The sequence below is a fragment of the Lepidochelys kempii genome, chromosome 8 (assembly GCF_965140285.1).
Source record: "Lepidochelys kempii isolate rLepKem1 chromosome 8, rLepKem1.hap1, whole genome shotgun sequence".
Taxonomy (NCBI): domain Eukaryota; kingdom Metazoa; phylum Chordata; order Testudines; family Cheloniidae; genus Lepidochelys; species Lepidochelys kempii.
In genome coordinates this window covers 15,846,870-15,864,338 of record NC_136387.1, presented here as the reverse complement: position 1 = coordinate 15,864,338, position 17,469 = coordinate 15,846,870, and the positions used below count along the sequence as shown (strand labels likewise).

The 17,469-nt window shown below is 41.0% G+C and overlaps 1 protein-coding gene and 1 long non-coding RNA gene across 6 annotated transcripts in view; one reads left to right on the top strand and one right to left on the bottom strand.

Moving 5' to 3' along the window:
- Positions 1 to 17,469, bottom strand: part of LOC140915648 (uncharacterized) — an 80,631-nt gene that overhangs the window by 9,120 nt on the left and 54,042 nt on the right. For both annotated transcript variants that reach the window (XR_012160230.1, XR_012160229.1), the window contains exon 2: positions 2,508 to 2,614. This is a non-coding gene — a long non-coding RNA (uncharacterized LOC140915648). The remainder of the gene's footprint in view (positions 1 to 2,507; positions 2,615 to 17,469) is intronic.
- The window catches only part of SHROOM1 (shroom family member 1), a 75,001-nt gene that overhangs the window by 10,995 nt on the left and 46,537 nt on the right, over positions 1 to 17,469 (top strand). For 2 of the 4 annotated variants that reach the window (XM_073355662.2, XM_073355663.2), the window contains one exon: positions 1,913 to 2,082. The exons of 1 other annotated variant lie outside the window; for it this stretch is intronic. The gene's annotated coding sequence lies outside the window, so the exon portion shown is untranslated. Of the gene's footprint in view, positions 1 to 1,912; positions 2,083 to 3,908; positions 4,009 to 17,469 lie in introns of all 4 variants that reach the window. One more of the 4 variants, XM_073355664.2, reaches the window with a different exon arrangement.

The following is a 17,469-nucleotide window of genomic DNA, read 5'->3' as shown; positions in this document are numbered from 1 at the left end:
ATGTTTGTGTCCATCCGTCAGTGATATTTTGTTTTCTTCCAGGTCACTGATGAAAATGTTAAAAAACATAGGGCCAAGAACCGATTCCTTCCTATGGGACCCCATTAGAAACGCTGTGATGAATCCCCATTTACAACTACATTTTGGGACCTAGCAATTAGCCAGATTTTAATCCATTCCATGTGTGCGCCATGTTAATTTTGTATCATTCTAGACTTTTAATCATGCAGTACCTAGTCATATGACTTACAGAACTCCAGGTATATTATATTAATGCTAATTTCCATAGTTTTAGCCAAAGTCTCGTGAGAATAGCTCACAATATCTTGAATGAAATAAGCTGTTTGAGCCAGAGAATGTTATTTTTTTCTACAAGTAGCTCTGCTACTCAGTCAGACTGGCTCCTGTTGCAGTCATATGGTGTTTTCCAGCAGGGGATGAGGAATCACACACAGCAGACAGATGCAGAGACATAACCAAGCTTAGAATTACATGGGTGAGAATGATTCAATGATGTATCTATTCCTCCTCAACCCTTCCTCTCTCCCCAGCTGTTCTCATATTCCAAATGGCAGACCTCATGCCATAGAATGTGGAAAACATATGGAAGCCCTTCCACAGACACAGGATATATAATTAGGCACCTAAATCCATATTAAGGCACCTAATAAATGGTGTGACTTTTCACAATGCTTCAATAGCATTTCATTGGGAGTTTGCCCAGCACTTCTGAAAACCCTCTATTTCAGTACATAAATCTGGATTTGAGTGCCTCGGTCTTAAGTCTCTTGAGTCTGAAGATTTGGGGCTTATTTTTAATGGACCTCTGAAAATGTTGTCACAAAACATGTATGCAACATAGTAACCTGGTCTAGGAGGAAGCAATGTAGACAGGGCATGGGATTGGGAGTTAGGAGGCATGCAGTCGATTCCCAGATCTGCCACTGACTCACTATCTGAATTTGGACAAATTGTTTTATAACTCTGAATTTATATTTCCCTATGTAATATAAGTGCTCTAAGATATATACATAAGTGCTGTTTAAGTACAAAGTATGATTTTTATTATATTTATCCATTTGCACATATAAAAACCTCACGTTGTTCCTGCTAACAGATGTCCTTGCCAAATTTTACATTTCAAAATGTATACATTTATTAATTTTTAAATTATTTGGATAGCATTTTTAATCCCAGGTAGTTTTTCACATGCTCTTTGAAAATTTTGCCTGAAATGTATTAAACATAAACCTCCACAAAAGGTAGTTGGACTAAATCTGATCAAATCCTTCTTGTTTCTTTCCACTTAATTGATAACACTTACAAGTTTAGCCAGGTTTGTCAATTGGATATAAAATCTTCTGTCATTATGTCTGTTATTACATGAGAAAGTAAGTGAGGCTTTCAACCTTAATTTCCCAGTCTATCTCCTACAGAACTGTAGTGTTCCCTCTCTTGTTAATATAATTAGTCTCCGACATGTTAAGTTATGAAACTAAAAATACAGTGAACAAATTATAATGTGTCTTACATTTCAGACATGTAAGAAATAATTTCCATAAAAGTCAAATCCTTATGTCTCTTGTTTTTCTGTTAATATTATTTATTCCTCATTATTTATAACTTTACCATCCATGAGTTAACATTCTTGGGACTTAATCTTGTATTTCTTCAGCACTCAGAACTCTTACTGGATCAGGCACTTGGCTGACAGTGAAATTTTTAGTTAGTAAAAAGAAATTCTTCTTAGTAAAATATAAATGTTTAAACACACAAAATCCCATTTTAAAGGTCAGGGTCACAAAGATGACAGGTGGGGAATTTAATGGATTTATATGTTGTTCTGCCCTCCCAATGTCTTCTGAAGTTCAGAGAGATTCCAAACTTTAAATGATTAACTGGCATTTTCCAGACTACCAGCCAAATGAACGCTTAGCAGAATGTGAAGATATGCCCGCAGTCCTCAAAAGATTAATGAGTCAGATCTGCATTCAAGAGAGAGAGGTTGGGCCAGATAGTGCTGTCTTTGTACAATCAAAACTCCCACTGAAGTCAAGGAAGCACCAACAAAAAACATGTAAGGTAAGTAACTTCTGCTTTCAGTCAGTACCCTGAATTCAAGCAAATGGGCCAGATCCTCAGTTGGGGTAATTGGTGTAACCCTATTGGGACAATGGAATTTTTGCCCGTGAAAGAACTGCTAGATCAGACCATTGTCTAAGTTGATGGGTTTCCAAATCATACTGGGCTAAGTTGTCTTTGCTCAGTAGGAAAAGGTCCCCCATTCTGGTTTTGGAACTTAATATTGTAATGCTCCTTCCCTTTCTTATGTCTGACGGCTGTATTATTTATTTAGGCTCCCTGTAATAAGGACACCATTGTGCCTGAGTGTTGTGAGAGAAAACAGAGAGCTGGCTCTGCCCTTGCTGTGTAACTATATCAACATACCAACAGAAGCCCTCTTTATTTATTTATTTTTTTTAGTATACAAAGAAAGGAATGCATACCTGATGACAAAAGCAGGCCTTAGCTGTTGTTGTGTCTCTTCAGCTGGGTCCTTGTCTCCTGGGAACTAAAACATCCCTCTCTTGTTTTACTTGTTTCACTCTTTTCCCTGGAAGAGAAACAAATGGATTGCAGTTTGCTAGGGACTGTGTTTTATTAGAGTTTTGCAATACTGTTTCTTATCAGTACTTAGCTACAGACATGTTTCCTGATTGACTCTCTGAAATGGGAATTATTATTACATTTAAGTCCCAGACATATAATACTGTTATCTGTAGAAGAAAAGGTGGGATGGTGAGGGGAAGGCAACAGACTTTTAGGCAATAACAGCTTCTTATAGCTGGCTGGCCGTTCTGTCTCTGCTTCTTACCTAATAATAGCCTGACCCTAGATGTCCATGGGAGCAGAACCTAGCCCTAAACTGCATTTCAAGTTGGTGATCTCATCCAATTGCCAATGGCTCAGTGGTCACATCACAACACCTACAACTGCCATTACTTTGGTATCCCTGCTGCCATGGTTTGGATGCCACAGAGACCTCTCTCAGTGGTTCCACTGATTCAGGACTGAGGCTATGAGCAGAAATTTGCTTATCCATGTTGCACCTTCACCTAGGCTAGTTTTAAATGACGCAAGTGATGGGGCTTTCTCTACTCCGTTTGAAAGACTACTGAGATTCTGTGTGGTTACATTAGGTAGGACAGTCTGTTTAGTTAGTGTAAGAGATTGAGAACCACATAGTCTGTCTGTGTTCATTTGTGTACAGTTGTGTATGCATATGTGACAATAAACACAACTCCCTCTGAAAGTCTTGGCCCTATAAGTACAGAAACAGTATAAATAAAACAAATCACAGAGGAACATGTATCTGTTTTTTCCTTTTGTTGGAGGACCAGAGCCAACACCATCAGTCTGAGCCCCTGAAGTGCACACTAGCAGATAGCTGTCACAAAAGAAGCAGCTTGGTTGAATGGTGCTGCCTCATACAGGGCGACACAGAGCTGCAAAATCATTGCTCTTACACAGTCCTATCCTGTAAAACGTTGAGTGTCTCCTGTGATGCAGTAGGAGATGTCAGGTCCCATTGGCTTCAAAATGAGTTGACAGTCTCAGCACCTCACATGAAGCTCTTAGCACTCTGCAGGTTGAGGCCCGTAATGCTATCATCCTGAGGAGGCCAAAGGTAAAAATGAAATTTCCTAAAAATTACAACAAATAATTATAGCAAATCACAAATTATATAATTTCAAAGCTACCTGCCTCCTCTGGGAACTTCAGTCTGATTTCCTGTCCACATTTAGCTACAGCTGCAACTCCTTCATTCAGACAGTGTTCTATCTTTATGCCCTTAGTCACCATATCAGGTGGATTATGAAGGCTAAACTCATCCTTTCTCCCTTCAGGTAGTGCTGCATGAATGAAAACTATCCATATAGCAAATAAATCACATCTGTTTGGAATAGGGCACTTTCCTCCAACAAATTATGATGATCTGGATTCACAGTATGTATCAAATGAAATGTAATGCCTGATATTTCGTATATGATGTGTTCCCTCAAGAGGGAATTTGTCACATTCTAGGCTTAAATTTTTCCTTTGCCCAGTGTCATGGCACTAATTTTAATGCTTAAACAATTTGATCTCTTTAATAGGATTTAAGTCCTTCATACATTTGTACTTAGTTATATTTTCCTTTAGCCATCATTTAGGCTAATTTATTCTTTTGATCATATATAATAAACCAATCCCTCCCAATCCATTAATATTCTTATTGATCTCTGTGAAGTTCCTCTAATTTATTGGCATCTTTCTTGTAACATAGCATCCAGAATTGCACATGATATTCTAGCAGTCTCATTGTGGGTAAGTATTAGCTTTATTGGCTACCATATAGGAAAGTTAAGGGACCCTACGCTTTCTGAGCTGCAACAACTTCAAGGTTAGATGATCTGAAATGTAATTTGTTAAATGTCCTTGATCTTTTGGTCACCTGATGAATCAAGTGGCTTCTGTTTTACCAAATCACTTCAAACTCCATAATATGTACTATCCCAAACCTTGTGCTTCTACCCATAATCTTCAAATGTGAGTAGTTACTCCACTGCCTATAGACCAGTAGTTAAGGCAGCCTAAAGTTGTAAATTTTCTAATATTTCTTTCATCTTTTTGTCTTCTGTAACAATGAAGGCAGGACTCTGGGGCTAATATTAAAGTATAAAACACTGTCCTGCAGTTTTCGGAATGAGCAGCCCCTCCAGCTGAAGCTAATAAAGAATGAATAAGTTTTAGGTTTTTGCTTTCAATAGAACACAAGTTGTATGTATGTCCTTAAAAAGGAACATGTGGGAAACTTGTGTGATGTTTGTTTTTATTTTCTAATGGGACTTTGAAACATGACTTGATTGTTCAGACTTAAAGATTCATGAACCACTTCAGTACCAGACAAGTATTTAAAACAACACAAGGATTTGGTGTTCATGTTCTGGTTGATAAACCCAATTCAGTTTTTAAAATGGTGTTGTCTTGGAAAACCAAATTTAAACACAGTTGAACATGAACTGAGGTAAAGGGACTTCATAAAATCTGCAGACTTCATAAAATCATTGTCACAGTCTATTCTATTCTATATGCTCATTACCAGGGTATCTGAGCGCCTTCCAGTATGCATTTAGTGATGTGTCTGAGGGGAGGTCTGCACGGGAGCTGGAAGGTGTAAATTCCAGTTCAAGAAGAGATACCCGCATTAGCTCTGATCAAGCTAAAAATAGAAGTAGCTACTGTGGCATGAACAGTGTCACGGTCTAGTCACCCCAGTACGGGTCTCGACCAGGATTGTACTTAGGGTTGCTAGCCCCTCCCAGCACTCATACTGCTGCCTATATACTTCTGTTTCAATCAGAGCTAGTGCAGTTATATCTCCTCAAGCACTTTCCAGCCCTTGTATAGACACATCCTGATATCTGTCTCTTGTGGCTTATTTTCTCATCTTCTACCCAGAGAAAGAATTGTGTATGCAGTGGAGTGTTTTGGTTTACAAAGTTGTTTTTTTTTAATGTCACTTTGCTGTGTGATTATGTTAGAGAAGGCAGGGTGAACAAATGCACCTGGCACTTGGAGCGTAAGGTGGAGAGGTTTATGATGGTCCTTCGTTCCTGGGGTAGTTCATTCCACAGTCTGACCAACCCCAGGAAAGTTCTGTCTCTCACACAGATGAACCTTCCTCTTACTGGCAAAGGTTTCATTGTGCCAGCCAGAGGAGCAGAGTCGGCAACCCTGCCTTCATCCCAGAGTACTAGGTGGTCTTATAGGTCAAAACTCTTCTATTCACTTTCAGTGCATTTGCAAACCCACACTCCTATTCTCAGTTACACCTATGTGCCTGGGTAATACTCACCAGGGAGGAGGAAAAGAAGGCAGCACTGTCTCTTGGAAGTCTAGAGACTTGGATTCTGTTCCCAGCTCTGAGCTGTTGTGTGACCTTGAGCAAGTCACTTCCCCTCTCCGTACCTCTCTTCCTCTTCTCACCCTTTGTTTCATCCATTTAGACTTCAAAGTGTCCAGGGGCAGGGTGTGTCTCTATGGCTACATCTACACTGGGAGGTGTAATTCTCAGCTTTCGTACCTTCTCGCACTAGCTCTCATTGAGCTAGAGCGCTAAGAATATTCGTGTAGCCGGGGCAGTGACAAGTGGTGACATGGGCTAGCAATGCTTCAGTACAAACCTGCCTGAGCCCAGTGGATAAGTACTCGGGGCAGCTAGTCCACGCCACCGCTAGCTGCCGCCAGTGCTACCCCAGCTACTACTATTGTTTTTAGCACACAAGCTCGATGAGAGCTAGTGTGAGTATAGACATACCCTACATGGTTGTGCAGTGGCTAGCAAATCGGGCCCCTATCTCAAGGGGGGGGGCATTTAGTCACCATTGTAATAATATAATTCTCGTTGTTGTTGTGGTCATCATTACAGTCAAATCGGGTGAGTAGACTTTGTGTCTGTTAGTCTATTTTAATGGGGACAAACTCTCCTTGCAGCTTTGCCTGAGTGAAGAATGATTTAAAACCCTAGTGAGAGCCTTTGGGATTTGGCCCATGATGCATTTGCAAGGCTTGTTAAAATAATGGGCATTTAATATTGCCATACATCTACAAAGTCCTGTACAAACATTAACTAATTCGTAGAAAATACTGAATAACTACAACATTCTCCTGCTCTAATGCAGTGATCGGGGATTAACTCGAGTAGGAAGGATTCCAATGAGAAAAGAATAAGTATGTCTGTGAGATCAGTATTTCAATTTTCCGCCCTACTAACTAGGTTGATTCACTAGTCAGTGTAACCATATCTGTGATGTCTGTCATTAGGAGACGTTTTCCAGCAGTTTTATTCTGCGGCTGTCAGGCTGCTGTTATCTGGATGATCTTGGGGGAAAAATATGAATTTTTTTTTTTAACTCTGCATTTGTGTATCCGCTGACCTAGTTTTCGAAGCCAACACTCTCAGCAGCCATCTGTAGCCCTGCTGGTGCCATGTAACAAAAATAACATTCTAAGGAAATATCCCCAGTGGGTGATTTAAGGTTTTTACAAGTAGCGGTCGGTATTTGTGTTTTCAGCATTTTACCCTCATTTTGAGTTCTGCTTTCTTGAGCATACATTAAAGCAGGTTACACAGCCAGGTGTGCATAAGATTTTGAGTGCTATGGGGTAATGAAATATATCTTGAATAGAGTACTTATTGGATTATCTTTTTCTTTCATTTATTTTCACATTTTCTCCTGTTATGTGCCCATCTGGCCTGTTAATTCTCTTTACCTGCTCCTTTTTCACTTTATGCTTGATTAAAATCTTCTTCATCAGGCTGGGTAGCAACCAGTTTGTTGTGTGTGAAGTTGAAGGAGGAAAAATTGTCAATGTTGTTAGGAGTCATTTTGACTTAAAATTTGGCTGACATGTCTATAATTATTGAAAACTTAACAGAGGTGACGGAAATAAAGAACAGAATAAAGAACTACCTCAGTGCAAAGTGCTAGTACGGTGGGCAAAATCTCTTCTCCTAGATCTGTTGTACACCATGATTGCACATTCTACGCTCCTTCTACCAATGGATGTCAGTGTCATTCGAAGTAACACAGTAGGAGTGCAGAATACATACGAAAGATATACAGTTCAGGTAATAGATTTATAGTGTAGACTGAAGAGGCAATTTTTGGCCTGTTGTAATACTGCCATATCACCTTGTGGTGCTGTGATCCTGTCTTTGTGAACTTTAGAAAGTTCACAAAGTAAGCATGCATTGTTGCCAGCTCTTGCAATTTTGATTGCAAACTTTCATGTGTTTTTTCTTAAAGCCTGAGTTGCAGGAATGAAAAGATTGCCTGAGAATCTTGGCTTTCATTTTTAAAAAAAATCTACTTTTTAGCTGTCACGATCATAGAGAGAAGCTTGAAAACGTGAAGCGAGCGCACCCCAAAGGGTCAGAAACCCTAAGTCAAATAAAAAGAACCTAAAATATATTACTCTTACAAAATCTCATGTGTTTTTAAGCAAATCTTCTGATCTTTAGGGCCTGACCCACGATTTTTGAGCCCTTGGGGTTGACAATTCTGAGCCTGGTTCACTGAGGTGGGTTCATCTCCCAGGAATGCCAAGCTGCTGCAGGAAACAGTGCTGATGACTCAAAAGGTGGTGGTACTCCCTCTGAATTGTTACTAAAAACCAATGCTTCTGCAGGGCGTTAGCAGGTGCTGTGTGGTGGGAAGTACTGTCTCTTTAGGATAAGATGCAAGACAGACACCTTGACCATTGGTGATCGTTGAAGATGCTGTGACAGTTTTTGTAAGAGCAGGGGAATGGTTAGTGTCCGCATCCTAGAAAGTCATTCTTCTTCACTTCCTGCCCTAAACAACGATATGATAAACTGCACTCTGTCTTAGAGATGGCTGCATTTCAGGAGTGACTGAAGTGATACTTGTAACTCTTACTGACTGGAGCTAACACACAGACGTTATGGGCTTTACTTGTTAATACTTGTGAAACACTTTTCCATCCATTGGGTGAAAAATATTTGAGAAGTGCCAGAGTCTTTTTTTATGTTTGTTTTTTTTTTAAAAATAGGCAATTAGGGCTGTCAAGCAATTAATCACACTGTTAAACGATCATAGCATACCATTTATTTAAATATTTTTGGATATTTTCTACATTTTCAAATCTATTCAATTATAACCCAGAATACAAAGTGCTCACTTTATATTTATTTTTTATTACAAATATTTGCACTGTAAAAAAACAAAAGAAATAGTTTTCAGAGTAGCAGCCGTGTTAGTCTGTATTTGCAAAAAGAAAAGGAGTACTTGTGGCACCGTAGAGACTAACCAAACCTGGATTTGTGCTGGAAATGGCTCACCTTGATTATCATACACATTGTAAGGAGAGCGATCACTTTAGATAAGCTATTACCAGCAGGAGAGTGGGGTGGGGGGAGAGAAAACCTTTTGAAGTGATAAACACCCATTTTTTCATGGTCTGTGTGTATAAAAACATCTGCTGTATTTTCCACAGTATGCATCCGATGAAGTGAGCTGTAGCTCACAAAAGAAATAGTGTTTTTCAGTTCACCTAATACAAGTCCTGTAGTGCAGTCTCTTTATCAGGAAGTTGACCTTACAAATGTAGAATTAGGTACAAAAAAACCTGCATTCAAAAATAAAACAATGTAAAACTTTAGAGCCTACAAGTCCATTCTGTCCTATTTTTTTGTTCAGCCAATCGCTCAGACAAATCAGTGTGTTTACATTTGCAGGAGGAGATAATGCTGCCTGCCTCTTGTTCACAATGTCACCTGACAGTGAAAACAGACCTTTGCATGGCACTGTTGTAGCTAATGTCGCAAGATATTTATATGCCAGATGTGCTAAAGATTCATATGTCCCTTCGTGTTTCAACCACCATTCCAGAGGACGTGTCCACGCTGATGACGGGTGCTGCTCGATAACGATCCGAAGCAGTGCGGACCGACACGTTCATTTTCATCATCTGAGTCAGATGCCAGCAGCAGAAGGTTGATTTTCTTTTTTGGTGGTTCAGGTTCTGTAGTTTCCACATCACAACATCCTGTGAGGTAGGAAATTCTGTTCCTCTCCGAGTGATTGCCCATGTCCATTCCACTGTAGGTGTGTGCACATCCTGTGCACAGTTGCTGGATATTTTTTTCCCCTCAGCAGCATCCATCAGGGTAGCATGAGCACCCTCTGCTGCCTCACACTTCTGTGCAAAGGTATAAGGGTCGGAGCTGCCACTGAGCCCCCGAAGTTCCTTCTTACCCCCTGTGATGGTGGTTGGAGCCTGTGTTTTTGCAAGCACCCATTTTTTGCCTAGTTTAGAGCATGTAAAGCTATATTTAGAAAGTTAGGTTTTAGTTTTTAAGACTTTGGTTTCCCCAGTTCCCAACTGTGTACCTGTGCTAGGGTCATGCCTTGGTCTCCAGGTTTCAAGTCTTGTCTCTCTTGCAGCAGACCTGTGCCTGTGAGTGATCTGCACCCCTCCTGTCTTAAATGCCTGGGGGAATCACGGGTTAGTGACAGATGTCACATTCATAATGGTTTTAAACCCCATCCCAAAAAGGACAGAGCAGCCAGACTCAAGTTCCTTTTCATGGAGGCAACACTTTGTCCACCCTCAGAGCCTTCCTGCTCACAGCATGCGGTGAACAAACTGGAATCTATGACCAGTGCTCCCCTTCGTTCCATTCAGAGAGGCTGTTCTTCATCCCTGGTGCTGGAAGAAAAGCACTGAAATACAGTAACTCCTCACTTAAAGTTGTTTCGTTGTTATGTTGCTGATCAATTAGGGAACGTGCTCGTTTAAAATTGCTCAATGCTCCTGTTTGGCAGCTGCCTGCTTTGTCCACTGCTTGCAGGAAGAGCAGCCCTTTGGAGCGAGCTGATGGGGGCTTAGAGTACTTAAAGGGGCAATGTGCATCCATCTCTCTCACACTCACACACACACACACACACACACAGGTAGGGTGACCAGATAGCAAGTGTGAAAAATCAGGATGGGGTTGGGGGCTAATAAGTGCCTATGTAAGAAAAAGCTCCAAAAACCAGGACTGTCCCTATAAAATTGGGACATCTGGTCACCCTACACACAGGGTGTGTGTCTCAGTCTCTGTCTGCCATGCTGTCTCCCCTCCCTCCATTTGTGCTGCCTTGTAGAGTATGAGGTTACATTAACAACAATGTGTTAACCCTTGAGGGCTCAGCCTACTGCTAGTTCATCGTTTAACAGTAAAAACAACGGGGAGTCTTGTAGCACCTTAAAGACTAACAAATTTATTAGAGCATAAGCGTTTGTGGGCTATGACCCTCTTCTCCATACATCTGAAGAAGTGGGTCAGAGCCCACAAAAGCTTATGCTCTAATAAATTTGTTAGTCTTTAAGGTGCTACAAGACTCCTCATTGGTTTGGCTGAAACAGACTAACATGGCTACCCCTCTGAAATTTAGCAGTAAGGCATTCCCTGGGAAATATCCCACCCTCTGACTCCACCACCTCAACCAAGCTTCACAATCATCCTTGTGTGTACAGTATTAAATTGTTTGTTTAAAACTTATACTCTGTGTGTGTGTGTGTGTGTGTGTGTGTGTGTTATATATATGTCTTTTGTCTGGTGAAAAAAAATTTCCCTGGAACTTAACTCCTCCCTATTTACATTAATTCTTATGGGGAAATTGGATTCGCTTAACATCGTTTCACTTAGTCGCATTTTTCAGGAACAGAACTACAACGTTAAGCGAGGAGTTACTATAGCTGTAAAAATCTGGCCATAAGTGACATACTGAAGGGCACCTGGAAGCTTATGGCAGGACAGAGAATTGAACCCAGTTCTCCCAAGACCCAGCATGGTGCCAGACTACTGATCTATCCATCTTCCCTGACTGGGGGATAGACTGTCAGTGCATACTCCTGAAAAGCTTTCAGAAGAGAGATTTTAAAACTATAAAATAATGAGCTCCACCTCTGTGTTTTCCAGCTTTGGTTGTTGGGTATATTATTCCTTTTTTTAGTCAGGAAGGTCCAGGAGTAGGATAGGCCTTTGACCCAGATCTCAAAGGTATGTAGGCATCTAACTGTCATTGATTTCAGTGGGAGTTAGGTAGCTAAATAGCTTTGAGGATCTCGGTCTTTGTGTCTGCAAAGCTTTGACAAGTCAGTCATCCCTTTTGTAGGTGCTTGAAAATTACTGGTAATAAATTGTGGCTGTTTGGAAACAGATTTTTGGTAGTTTGTGACTTATTTTATTTTTTTAAAAGAGCCTGGATTGCTGCTTCCAGAAAAATCTCAAATTAACAAACCCAGGGCTGTAATCAGGAAGTTCCTATATGCCCTTTACACTCAACAGACAGGCAGTTTCAGAGGTCCAGCATGATTTATGCATCAAAATAACCCACATCCTCTGCCTGCTTTTTCTCTTCACTAAACTATAAACAGTGTTCTCAGTCTTTACTGTAGTGACTTCACCATCGCCTGCTCAGAGAATGTGGTGAAGTCAATTTAAAAACAAGACCAGAATTGCTCCAGGGAGCCCTTTATAAAAAATTAAATCTAGCCACAAAGGGGATGAACGTTTAAAGGATGTTTAAAAGGATGTTCTTTTCCAGTTTTCCCTTGACATTAGTGCTTTTCACAAGTTGAGCCTTATTGCCCAGGAGGTTCTGTAATTAACCATTTGACAGTTCAAGTAGGAGTGATAGTGCTACTGGATTGGCTATTTTGGGTTATTTTATGAATGGCCTCTACCTAAAAGTGTGACACTTTTATCCTCTTAGAGTAGGAGCCTATATTGTGTAATATAGTACTGGACTGGGATTGTTTTTCTTTCGTATAGCTCTTGAGTGAATCTATGCCCTGGCTGTGGAAAATTAGGGTTTTACTGCAGGGGTTCTGATTTAATCAAGCTTCCAACCGCATTCCTTCCATACAGTTTTACAAACAGTAAACTTAAAAGGCAAACCATAGAGGGTAGCTATTATGTTTCCCCAGAGCATCCTGTCCTGACATATGTACAATCCCTTGCCCTTCCTCCCCAACCCTCATCCCAGAGAGTAGCACATTCTTCTTAGCTGAGATGAAATACTTTCAGTTGCATTCAATCAACTCTCAGCTAGCAATGCTTCCCATGGCTGCCTTTGAACCCTGCCTGGGAAAAAAATTCCTGAAACCCAAGACTGTTGGCTGGCTTGGTGCAGCCTCCTCCTAAGAAAACCATGGGACAAGGATGGTAGATCTTCAGAGTCCTCTCTCTGGAGTGACAAAGGACCTGAACACGACGTCACAGGGAGTAACTACATTTCTATGGGAAACAAATAGAACCACTGCATACTAGCTCCCGATGAGTGTTCCTTCCAGCTGCTTCTTCTGATTTGTTCCCAGGTTCATGGAAGTTTTCAGTTCTGTTCACCCAGCAAAGCAACATATAGTGCAGGAGTTATGATCACTGGTCAAATGGATGGCCAAAAATGAAACTCTAATTAATAATTGACTAGCAAGATAATGAAATATCTGTGGTTGCTGTTTGCTTTCCTTTCCTTTCCAATGCAGCACCAACACCGAGCATGGTGGAAGGTAATCAATCAAAGAACAGTTTCCACTTGTTGAGCAGATAAATTACAGAAGAAAATGGCTTCAGAATGTGGATGGTATTTAATCTCTATGAACTGCATAATGCTGTACTGTTTACATGAGACGTCCAAGTCACATGGTAGAGTAGGAAGCCACTTCCCTGACACCTATCTGAATCCCATTGAAAGATGTGTCGAGTCCTGTTTTTAGAATTTCTCAGCCATCGTCTTTCAGATCTTTCCAAAGACTGATCCTGGAATATGACCCTAATGTGTTACCTCAGTATTTTGAAGTGAAAGACTGGAGGTTATAACATATGAACAATCTAGATTCCTTGGAACCAAAGGTTCAAAGCCTGAGAGGGTTAATTCAGTCCATTGACCCGCCTTTGGTGAATAATCAGATACCAGTGTAGTGTGTGTGAGTATTTTAGGTGGCTCCATCTTGTCTAATCTCTCTATTTAGAATGCATCAATCACTATGATATGTACATCCCTATCTGTTTTGTGCAGATACTGAATAACAGAAAGTGGAGCTGCAGTTACTCCGTGTTGCCCAGTGTCTCATTTGCTGTGAATCTGGGCAGAGTGTAGATTCAGCTGATCCAGGGCCTAAGAGATTCCTTCTTAGTCTGTGCGAGAAAGTGGTGGTTCTGTGAGGCCATAAAGTGAAAAGGTTTGGGGGCCCCGTGATGCTACCCTAGGAAGGACAGAGTAATGGGGTAATTACAGAGATATTGCAACAGAAGGACAGAGTGAGGAGAATGGGAAAAGGAAACTGTGTTTTCTGTAGAAGTACATTGTCCATACTACCCATTGAGGAGTAACTTGGCTCTCTGATTACCTCCAGTGTGCCTGCTGCCAGAATCCATTTGCTATCATTCAAAGAGAGCTTTGCTGGGGCTGCCCACAGGAAAACAGATCAAGGGGCAGGAAACACTTTTGGAAACTATTAAAGCCACGTTTTGAAGTGTTTTGCCTCAAGAGCAAGGCTGACTTTAGGGGCATGCAATCACAGGAGGTATCACCCACTTGGGGGCAGAAGCTGTTGATGACAAGAGTCTTGACCTTTTTCACTGGAAAACTCGTGACAGTGACAAATGATTGGACTAAATCTACAAGGCTAGAATGAAATTTACCGGAAAAAATTAAACTTCAGAGTTGTTGAAACCGACACTGTTTCATGAACCCAAGACTGCAGGGAACAATCCTGTGCACAAGGTGGAGAAAGATGATCTAATAGGGCATTTCTATCTCCTATATTGCTCAAGCTAGTACAGATGCAGGAGCTCTGCTTGCAGGTTTTTATCACTGGGGGTCATCTCATGCCTGCAGGGCTGGGCCCAAATCTGAGAGTATGCGTTTATTTGCATGGTAAAAGGAATCGAGGTACATGATAAATAGTGAAGAGAAGGTCTTGCAGCTGAGGCATATGAGTACTTTTTTGAAATTTTCTATAAAACAGGTTAAATGTAGAGGCCATGCCCAAAGGAACCCACAAGGGCTTCAGAGTAACAGCCGTGTTAGTCTGTATTCGCAAAAAGAAAAGGAGTACTTGTGGCACCTTAGAGACGAACCAATTTATTTGAGCATGAGCTTTCGTGAGCTACAGCTCACTTCATCGGATGCATACTGTGGAAACTGCAGAAGACATTATATACACAGAGACCATGAAACAATACCTCCTCCCACCCCACTCTCCCGCTGGTAATAGCTTATCTAAAGTGATCATCAAGTTGGGCCATTTCCAGCACAAATCCAGGTTTTCTCACCCTCCGCCACCCCATATACAAACTCACTCTCCTGCTGGTAATAGCCCATCCAAAGTGACCACTCTCTTTAAAATGTGTATGATAATCAAGGTGGGCCATTTCCAGCACAAATCCAGGTTTTCTCACCCCCCCACCCCCATCCAAAAACCACACACACAAATACTGAGCTGTAGCTCACAAAAGCTCATGCTCAAATAAATTGGTTAGTCTCTAGGGTGCCACAAGTACTCCTTTTCTTTTTAGATAAGCTATTACCAGCAGGAAAGTGGGGTGGGAGGAGGTATTGTTTCATGGTCTCTGTGTATATAATGTCTTCTGCAGTTTCCACAGTATGTATCCGATGAAGTGAGCTGTAGCTCACGAAAACTCATGCTCAAATAAATTGGTTAGTCTCTAAGGTGCCACAAGTCCTCCTTTTCTTTTCACAAGGGCTTATTACACTGTGGGTTAAAAACACTTTGTTTTGTGTGGAGACCAATTCATCAGTGCTCTATGGCACCTTTGTAGTTGGCTGTGTCCTCGCAAGTCAGGCTGCAATGCAGCTATGTAGTCCCTCTGGGGAATTAACCCCAGCATAAGTAGCCTCTCTGGTAAGCACTAAGCTGGTTTTGCAACCTCCCCAGGAACCACTGGCTCAAGAGATGTGCTGGGGGCAGGGGGAGATGTGGCTGGGGAATTCCTATGCCTCAGCTATTGCCTAAAGAACAGGAGTACTTGTGGCACCTTAGAGACTAACCAATTTATTTGAGCATAAGCTTTCGTGAGCTACAGCTCACTTCATCGGATGAATTCAGTGGAAAATACAGTGAGGAGATACAAGTACTCCTTTTCTTTTTGCGAATACAGACTAACACGGCTGCTACTCTGAAACCAGCTATTGCCTAGCTGCTGCAAGGAACAATGAGAACTGAGCTATAAATTTAGGGCAGCTTCAGGATGAGGGAAGAGCAATTTGCCTGCCCCCTAGTCCCTGCACTGGCACACAAGAGGAATTCAGCTCATAGAAAATCCAGCTCCAGGAAACATTGTTTATAGTTGAAACTATCTGAGAATTACCCTTTGTAGTGTTTGAGCAGCTGGAAAAATAAAGGTGAATGCAAGTTCCTCAGAAGTAACTTGGTACATTTGGAGAGGAAGAATTTTGAAAATGTACATAAAAATGTTTCAAAAAAAGTAGTGAGGGGTTCTTATCTTGCAAAGTCTTGGCATTGAAATGGCAGGCAGAGGGTGATGTTTTCCATTTTATAGGTTGGTTATGCAGTGATGACACCTGAATTGTCTTCTCACATCTGCCACTGATTTGCTGTGTGATCTTGGGGATTACTCTCTCTCTGCCTGAGTTTCCCAATCTCTAAAATAGGGATAATAATAGTTCCTGACCTCACAGGGTATAGTGAGGCTAAATTAATGGTTGTAAAGTCCTTTCAGATGCTTAGACAGAAGCTGCTACAGCCGTGTGAAGTATTACCGGGAGTGAAATGTCTTGGGTTGCCTCTGAGATTAATTTGTAAACCACATGAATGGATGAATGAGATTTCCCCTACCTCTATCTACTGAAAAACCCATAGGTTCTAAGAAGCAGGGCAAGGCCAACTGGCTAGGCTTTGGCTAAGTCACGCAGTCTGCCTTATTATCGCAAGTCTCCAGCGAAGCTCCAAAATTACATTGCAACAAACCTACATTTCTCTCACAGACACACACCTCTGTCCCCCATCCACCACATTTTAAAATTGTATTTAATTTTATTTTTTACTTTACTGTTCTGTCTGTCTAATCCTGGTTTCCAGTTATAGCCAGTGCTGCAGAGTTATTTGCAGGCTGCAGCCTGTTATTAAACCTGCATTGTCCTATCGAATTGATATTCTCATAGTAGATTTAACTAGTGGAACACTTTGTTTCATTTGTTCTTGTGGAAACCACTGATAGCAATGTGTAGCACGAGATTAGGTAGAAGTGATTATGAAGTTTACAGAACTGTGGGATGTGGGAAAATACATTCCTCTGACAAGTATTATACTCAGGTACCATTCTATTGTAGTGTGTGTGTATCTGGGTTTGGGTTTGGTGGTTTTGTTTTCTTTCTCTACTGAATGTTCAGAGGACATTGGATAATTACACTAGTTTCTTGTCCAAGTACATTTATAATGATGTTTAACAACTGGAGGAAATACACTGAAGAAAGAGAGACTTTGGAAAGGGGTAGTTGTCAAAACAGTGAGGTTGTTAGTAAGCCATTAGTTTCCATTAGGCACTAAATGTGATTATTTAGTTAATGTTTATTCATTGCTCTTAATGTGTACAAATCACTATATAAGTGCTCAGTATTATTGTTAATAATTGCATTTTGTAGGCTGGCAACTTGGCTTTGAAAGAACAAGTCAAATACACTTGTGTGGCTACCAAATTATACAAAACGTGTCTTGTAGTTAAAGAACAGGACTGGAAGGAGGGAAAGCTACCCAGTAATACTACAATTCTCTTTCCAATCATGCTGTAATTTCATGCTGTGGCCTTGGGAAAGTTGCTAAGGCCCAGATCCACAAAGGGATGCTGAGCATCACAACCCCTAATGT